The sequence below is a fragment of the Tupaia chinensis genome, unplaced genomic scaffold (assembly GCF_000334495.1).
Source record: "Tupaia chinensis unplaced genomic scaffold, TupChi_1.0 Scaffold148884_1, whole genome shotgun sequence".
NCBI classification, from domain to species: Eukaryota; Metazoa; Chordata; class Mammalia; order Scandentia; family Tupaiidae; genus Tupaia; species Tupaia belangeri.
This window is the reverse complement of record NW_006208732.1, coordinates 1692618-1700591: the sequence shown is the minus strand read 5'-3', so window position 1 is coordinate 1700591 and position 7974 is coordinate 1692618. Positions and strand designations below refer to the sequence as shown.

Genomic DNA, 7974 nt, shown 5'->3' with positions numbered 1-7974 from the left:
TTCCTTTTCCTCTTATTTCTTTATTTATATTTTAAAAAACATATGAGAATAATTTATATATTATTCTTGTACTCTTATAATCTTGTTTCTACCCTTGTATTTTTCTTAGATCTATAATTAAATGTGTAATTTTTTCACTTACATGCCTTTGCCTAAGGATCTACAATCATCTCTTGATTGAATAAAGGTCATCCTCTACTACATTTCTAAGAAGAGCTCATAAGTACAGAAATTTCCCAGTTTATAAGTATTTACAACTCTTTTCCTATGGCCTTGATATTTAATGAACAGCTAGGATGTGTAAAAAAGGCTCAGTTCAAACTTTTTATACTTGGGTTTCTTGAAAATGCTGTTCCATTATTGCCTTGCTTTGAATGTTGCTTTGGAGGTCTGGTGCCAGTTTAATATTATCTGGAGAACTGGAGGATCTTTTTCACCTTTAAAGTTTTATATATATATATAATATAAATACATGCGTACACACATATTTCTGTACACATATACTTATTTACACATGTACATATGTACACATATGTGTGTATTTATCTGTATAAATATATAAACATATACACATATACATTTTTTTCTTCATGAGAGAGACAGAGAGAGAGATGGGCATTTTTTGACAGGGTTGTGCCATGCTACCATCTTCTGCCCCAGCTTTTCCATTAGCCGTGACTTCTCCATTAGTATTGTAAGCACATGCCACTATGCGTGACCTGTTTAGGTTGGTCTAGGAATTAAATCTAGGCCTCCCTTCTGGTCCCAGGCTCACATACTGTTTTTCTAACACTTGTGCCACCACAGCTGGGCTCTAAACTAAATGATAATGTTTTTAGTAGCATATGTCACTGAGTTGATTATGGAAGGCAAATTTTCCCAAGAACTCGGTGAAGCCTTTCAGCATAAAAATTGAGATTTTTTAAATTTCTGGATGGTTTTCAGGACCAGCAGTTAGCGTAATGGCTATGTCGCTGGACTCCCATGTAGTCGACCGCGGTTCGAGTCCAGGACCTGGTGGCTTAAACTCATGCTGGGTGCGTGTGCGTGCATGCCCAAGATCCCGAGAGGAGAATGGAGGAGAAGGGATTGTGGCGTGGCCATCCCCCCTGGGTGGTGATTTCTTGCTTTCTGTCTCTCTGTCTCTCTCTGTCTAGCAAGTGCACGCACTCTATAGAAAAAACCTCTCCCCCCCAAAAAAAAATCCCCCCAAAAATGTTCTGGATGGTTTTCTTGGCTTATGTTTTCTTTTTTTTCCCTTATTAATATTACTTATATATTCAATTGCTATACATCTTTTTTTTTTTTTTTTGAGAGGTTTTTGTGATAGAGGGCATGCGCTCGCCAGAAAGACAGAAAGAGACAGGGAGACAGAAAATGAGAAATCCCACCCCAGGGGGGATGGCCACAATTTCCTCTCCTCTATTCTTTTCTTGGGATTCTGAGCACACATGCACACATGCCCGGTGTAAGTTTAAAGACACCAGGTCTGGGACTCGAATCACAGTTGACTACATCGGAGTCTAGCAACATAGCCACTATGCTATCTGCTGGCCCTGACATCATTTATATTTTAAAGAGACTTTACCCAGTTTTATATACACCTCAGTTCAGCCCAGTTGAGACTATTATACACATCCTCATCAACAGATAATAAATTATATCTGTGTCCCACAAATGTCTTTTCTCTCTATTTGTTTCTTCAAATTTCCTTTCTAGGCTCTTCCCCTTCCACACTTTATTTCCACTTTGTTTCTAATGTCCATGATGATTTTTAGTGCTTTTATGTCCTCCAGACTTTCAGTCTCTACCAGAGATGCAGTCGGTATATGTTAAATGCAGAGACATTGTGGTTTTGATCTGCATCTCTCTTTCATAGCCTGACTTGCTTCACTCAGCAACAGATCTTCCATATTTATCCGCTTTCTATCAAATCCCAGGGCCCTATTGTTTTTTTTATGGCTGAATAGTATTCCATAGAGTATATGTGTCAAACTTTTTCAATCCATTCATTTGTTTGTAGACATTTGGGTTGGTTCCATGTCTTAGCAATGAAAAATAATGCTGTAATAAATATAGCTGTGCAAGCTCTTTTCTGACTGAGCATTCTCCTGTCCTTTGGGTAGATATCCTGGAGTGGAATTGCTTGATCATATGGTAATTCTATTTGAAGGTCTTTGAGGAACCTCCATATTGTTCTCCACAGTGGCTAGAATTTACATTCCCAACAACAATGTAGGAGTATTTCCCTTTCACCACATCCCCTCCACTTATCCTTTTTTTTTCTTTTTTTTTTTAATCTTAGACATTCTAAATGGGATTAAGTGGTACCTCATTGTGGTTTTGATCTGCATCTTCCTTTACAATGAGGGGTGTTGAGCATTTTTTTTTATATGCTTTTTAGCTGTTCATATGTCTTTAGTGAGTTGTTTATTCAGCTCATTTTCCCATCTTTTAGTTGGGTTAATAATTTTCTTCCAGGTAAGCTGCTTGAGTTCCCTGTGTATTCTGGGCACAGTTAACAAAAATTCTCTCCCATTCCGAGGGTTGTCAATTCACACTAATTACAGTGTCCTTTGCTGTGCAGAAACTCCTTAATCTGATGTAATCCTACCTGTCCATTTTGCGGATGATTACCTGTGCTTTGGGGGTTTTGCTTAAGATTGTCATTTTGCCTACCCCAATGTCTTCCAGAGTTTCCCCAGTGTTTTCCACCAGTATTTTTATAGTTTGTGGTCTTAGGTTTAGATCTTTGATCCACGTTGAGTTGATTTTTGTTAATGGCAACAGGGGTTCAGATTCCTCTTTCTACAGGTTGGATACCCAGTTTTTCCAGTACCATTTGCTAAAGAGGTTTTCCTTTCCCCACTGGATTGACTGGTACCCTTTATCAAAGATCAGTTAGCTGTATGTTTTGGGATTCATTTCTGGGGTCTGTACTCTGTTCCATTGGCCCTCTTGTCTGTTTTTGTGCCAATACCATGCTGTTTTGATTATCACAGCATTGTAATATATTTTTGGGCCAGGGAATGAGATGCCACCCACTTTTCTTGTGCAGGATGGGATTAGCAATATGGGGTCTTTTATTATTCCAGACAAATTCTATGATTGTTTTTTGTAGGTCTGTGAAAAATGTCTCTTGTAATTTTATATGAATTACATTATATATGTAGATTAATTTGAGTAGGATTGTCATTTTGATTATATTAATTCCGCCAATCCAGGAACATGGAATGTTCTTTCACTTTTTTGTGTACTTTTTGACTTCCATTTTAAGGTCTTCATAGTTTTCCTTATAGAGGTCTTTGACTTCCTTGGTTAGGTTTATTCCTAAGTATCTTGTACTTTTTGTGGCTATGGTAAATGGAATTATTTTCTTCAGTTTTGTGTCTGTCTGCTTGTTGTTTGTATATAAAAATGCTATAGATTTTTGTAAGCTAATTTTGTACTCTGCCACTTTACTGTATGCATTTTTTACTTCAAGAAGTTTTTTCATGGATTCCATTGGGTTTTCTGTGTATACAATCATGCTATCTGAAAACAGAGATAATTTCAGCTATTCTATTCCTATTGGAATGCCTTTTATTTCATTCTCTTGTCTGATCACATTGGCTAGGACTTCCAGTACTATATTGAATAGGAGTGAAGAAAGTGGGCAGCCTTATCTTGTACTAGTTTTTAGTGGAGAGGCTTTCAGCTTTTCCCCATTTAGTATAATGTTAGCTATAGTTTTTTCATAGATAGCTTTTATTATGCTGAGAAACAATCCTTCTATGCCAATTTTTCTGAGAGTCTTAATCATAAAGGATGTTGTATTTTGTCAAATGTTTTTTTCTCCATCAATTGAAATGATCATATGGTTTTAATAATTATTTCTGTTAATATAGTGTATTACTTTTATGGTTTTGCATATGCTGAACTGCCCTTGCATCCCTGGAATAAAGCCTTACAGATCATGATGAATAACCTTTTTTAAATGCTGTTGGATACAGATAGCAAGTGTCTTGTTGAGAATTTTTGCATCTATATTCATCAGAGATATAGGTCTGTAGTTTTCCTTTTTTTGTCTTGTCCTTATCCATTTTGGGAATGTGGGCAATGGAGGCTTCAGGGAATGAATTTGGAAGGGTTCCTTCCTTTTGGATCTCTAGAAACAGTGTGAGTAGAATGAGTGTTACCTGTTCTTTAAAAGTTTGGTAAAATTCAGCAGCGAAGCCATCAGGACCTGGACTTTTCTTTGTTGGGAAGTCATTTATTACTGATTCAATTTCATTGCTTGTTATAGGTTTGTTCAGGCTTTCTATGTCTTCCTGAGACAATCTTTGTACATTATATGTGTCCAGGAATTTGTCCTTCTCATCCATGCTTTCTTTTTTGTTGGCATATAGTCACTCATAACATCCTCTAATGATGTTTTGTATTTCTATTATGTCTGTTGTACTGTTGCCTGATTCATTGTGAATTTGATGTACCTGGTTCCTTTCTCTCTTCTTAATTAGTCTAGCTAATGGTGCGTCAACCTTGTTTATCTTTTCAGAGAACCAGCTTTTGCTCTCATTTATTTTCTGGATAGTTTGCATATTTTCTATTTCATTTATTTCAGCTCAAATCTTTATTATTTCTTTTCTCCTGTCATTTTTTGGATTTTATTTTTGTTGTTTTTCTAATTCCCTGAGGCCTGATGTTAGGTTGTCCTTTTGCCACCTTTCCATCTTGTTGTTGTGTACACTAATTGCTGTGAACTTCCCTCTTATGACTGCTTTTGCAGTGTCCCATAAATTATGAAAAATTGTGTACTCATTATCATTTGTTTCCATAAATCTTTTTATTTCGGTCTTAATCTCTTCAGTAGTCATGAAGTCATTCAGAAGTAGGTTATTTAGGTTCCATGTATTTGTGTATTTTTGAGGGTTTTTTCTGAGATTAGTATCAAGTTTAATTCCATCATGGTCAGAGAAGATGCTGTATATATTTTTCATGCCTTTGAATCTGTAAAGGCTGGTTTTGTATCCTATCATGCAGTCAATCTTCAAGAAAGTACCATGTGGGGCTGAGAAAAATGTATATTTTGTGTTTTTTTTTCAGTGGAAAGTTCTATAGATGTCTATCGAGTCTATCTGATTATGGTATCATTTTGGTCCTGAATCTCTTTGCCTTTTTTTTTTTTTTTTGTCTCATTGACCTGTCTAAAGGAGATAATTGGGTGTTGAGATCTCCAACAATTATTGTGTTACAGTCTATTTCTCTGTTTAGATCTAGCAGTCTTTCCTTTACACATTTGGGTGCTCCTGAGTTGAGTGCATAGATATTTTTAAGTGTTATAGCTTCTAGGTAAATTAGTACTTTTACTACTATATAATGCCCTTCTTTGTCTCTTCTTACGGTTTTTGTCTTAAAGCCTATTTTGTTCAAAATCAGTATAGTAACTCCCGCTCTTTTTATTTTTGGTTTCTGTTTGCATGGAATACCTTTTTCCAGCTCTTTGCTTTAAGTCTATGTATGTTTTTATGCATGAGATGAATTTCTTGTAGGCAGCAGATGGAAGGTTTCTGATTTTTAATCTATTCAGCCAGTCTGTGTCTCTTGATTGGAGAATTTAATCCATTAACATTTGATGTTATTATTGATATTACCAGACTTGTCTCTACCATTAAATTGGCCATATACTCGGTTGGGTTTTGTTCTTTTATTGCTGTCTGTTTGTCTTTAGTTTTCTTGGTATAATACTCCTTTCAGAATTTCTTGAAGAGGTCTGGAGTTGGTAAATTCTTCCAGGTTTTGTTTATCTGAAATGTTTGTATCCTTTTTCCCATGTGAAGAATAGTCTTGCCAGGTATACTATTCTTGCTTGAGATTGTTTTTCATTTAACACTTTGAATATATTTCTTCCTTCTTTCATTGCTTGCATTGCATCCAATGAGAGGTTCAGAGTTAGCCTGATGGGATAGCGTTTGTAAGTGATTCGACATTTCTCTCTTGACAATCTTAGTCTTTGTTTGTGATTTTGGCCAATCTAACTATGCTATGCCATGGAGAGGATCTTCTTGGATTGATTCTGTTTGAGGCTCTTTGTATATTTTGGGTCTGGATGTTTGAGTACCTCTCTAGACTTAAAAAGTTTTCTTCCAGAATTTTTGGGAATAGATTATCAATGCCCTATTGGCTTCTTTTCCTTCTGGTATACCAGTTATTCAGATGTTTGGGCATTTCACGGTATCTAGTATTTCTCATATAATAGCCTCAGTTTTCTTGGCTGTTTTTTCAGTGTTTTGATTATTTTTCTAGGTCAGAAGTTTTGTCTTCTACTCCCAAGATTTGGTCTTCTGTATGGTCTAACCTGCTTTTAATACATTCAAGGGAGGTTTTGATACATTCAAGGGAGGTTTTGATTTTCTGTTTTACAACCTTCATGTCTAACAGTTCCGTTTGGTTCTTTTTTATGGTGTCCAATTCTTCTTTCATATTGTGGAAGGACTTCCTCATCTCTTGGATTCAATGTCTCATTTCTTTTGTATCTCATTGAATTTTGTTACCATAAATATTTTAAATTCTTTTCCTAACATTTTGGTAATATTCTCTAAATTTTCTCTACTTGAAGACGAGTTACAGTGTTCCCTTGCTGGAGATGTGTTACTTGATTCTCTCATCCTGGAGGCTATTCTCCAATTCTTAGTCATTTGGTAATATGTTATCTTTTGGCTAATTTGTTGTAGAGACCGTCTGTGACTGTAAGCTCATGTATTCACCTTACTGTGAAATAGTTTGTTGCTATTTTCTCCATTCTACTGTGTCCTCCAGTGTGTGACTCACAGGATAAGTTTTGCAATTGGATTTATGAAGGGGAATTTCACTCTTAGAATAACTAAGTGAGGTGCAAAGAATTGTCTAAAACTAACAATGTCAAGATATTTAGCTACTATACACCTAGTCCTCTCTAGGAAGTGGGTAAGGGCTGAGCAGTAAACAGGAAAGTAAAGAAAGAGAAAAGAATGTAGGAAATAGAAATAGAAAGAAAAAACATAGAAAAAGGAAAGAAAGAATTAGAACAAAAAAAGGAGGAAAAAAACAGTAATCACATGGTAGATAATGAAATTGGGCTAAAAATAGAAAACCACGCAGCAAAGGGCCAACACAGTAGAGGTGGAATGACCTGGATGCTTTCTGTCCCAGTTGAGGGAAGATGAAACAAATTAACAAGAGAAAGGCACAAATGGGGCAGAAAAGCTTTTTTTTTTTTTTAAAGAAAAAAAGAAAAAAAAGAAGGAACCAAGAAGAGCAAGAGGGACAGTGAGACTTGCTTACCTGGCTAGCACTGGGATCTGTAATGGGGCACCCTGGCTGAGGGTGGAGTGCTTCACAGCTGTGAAGCTGCACCGAGATGGACAACACAGTCAGAGGTCTCTTGGGTTATGTTTTAATAGTAGTTCTATTCAATTGTTTTGTTTTGCCTTTCCAAGGTCTCTAATACATAACTATCAAAAATCTTTTGTCTTCTTACTTTTTCTCATCTTTGTCCTTTTCCTCTTTTACTTATTTTATCATTTAATTTTCATCCTTTTTGTTATTTTTCTGCTTTTATCCAATGAACCTTACTAATTTTCTTAAAATTTATTCTCCTTTGAGCATGTTGTAATTTCACTGTTATTTTGATATAATTTTCTCTTTTTCTTCCATTTCTTTTCTAATTTCAAGCATCTCTCATTTCATTCGCTCCCTTTTTTTGTTTTTTTTTTTGTTATTAATTTTAAACTTATGATTCAAAGTGTTTTCATTTTGTGTATCTCCTTTTTTTTGTTAAGTTTTTGCCATTGGGCATGTGTGCTCACCATTTTTCTCATGAAAAATGAGAAATCCTCCCCTAGGAAGGATGATAATGCCATAATTTTATATCTTGGGATTTGGGGGCATATACACATGTGCCCAGTGTGATTTCCAAGCTACCAGGTCCATGACTTGAACCATGGTTGGGCATGT

At 35.7% G+C, this 7974-nt stretch overlaps 1 pseudogene; it reads right to left on the bottom strand.

Moving 5' to 3' along the window:
- The window catches only part of LOC102475685 (isopentenyl-diphosphate Delta-isomerase 1-like), an 8067-nt pseudogene extending 5594 nt beyond the window's left edge, over window positions 1–2473 (bottom strand).
- Window positions 2474–7974: the final 5501 nt, after the last annotated feature.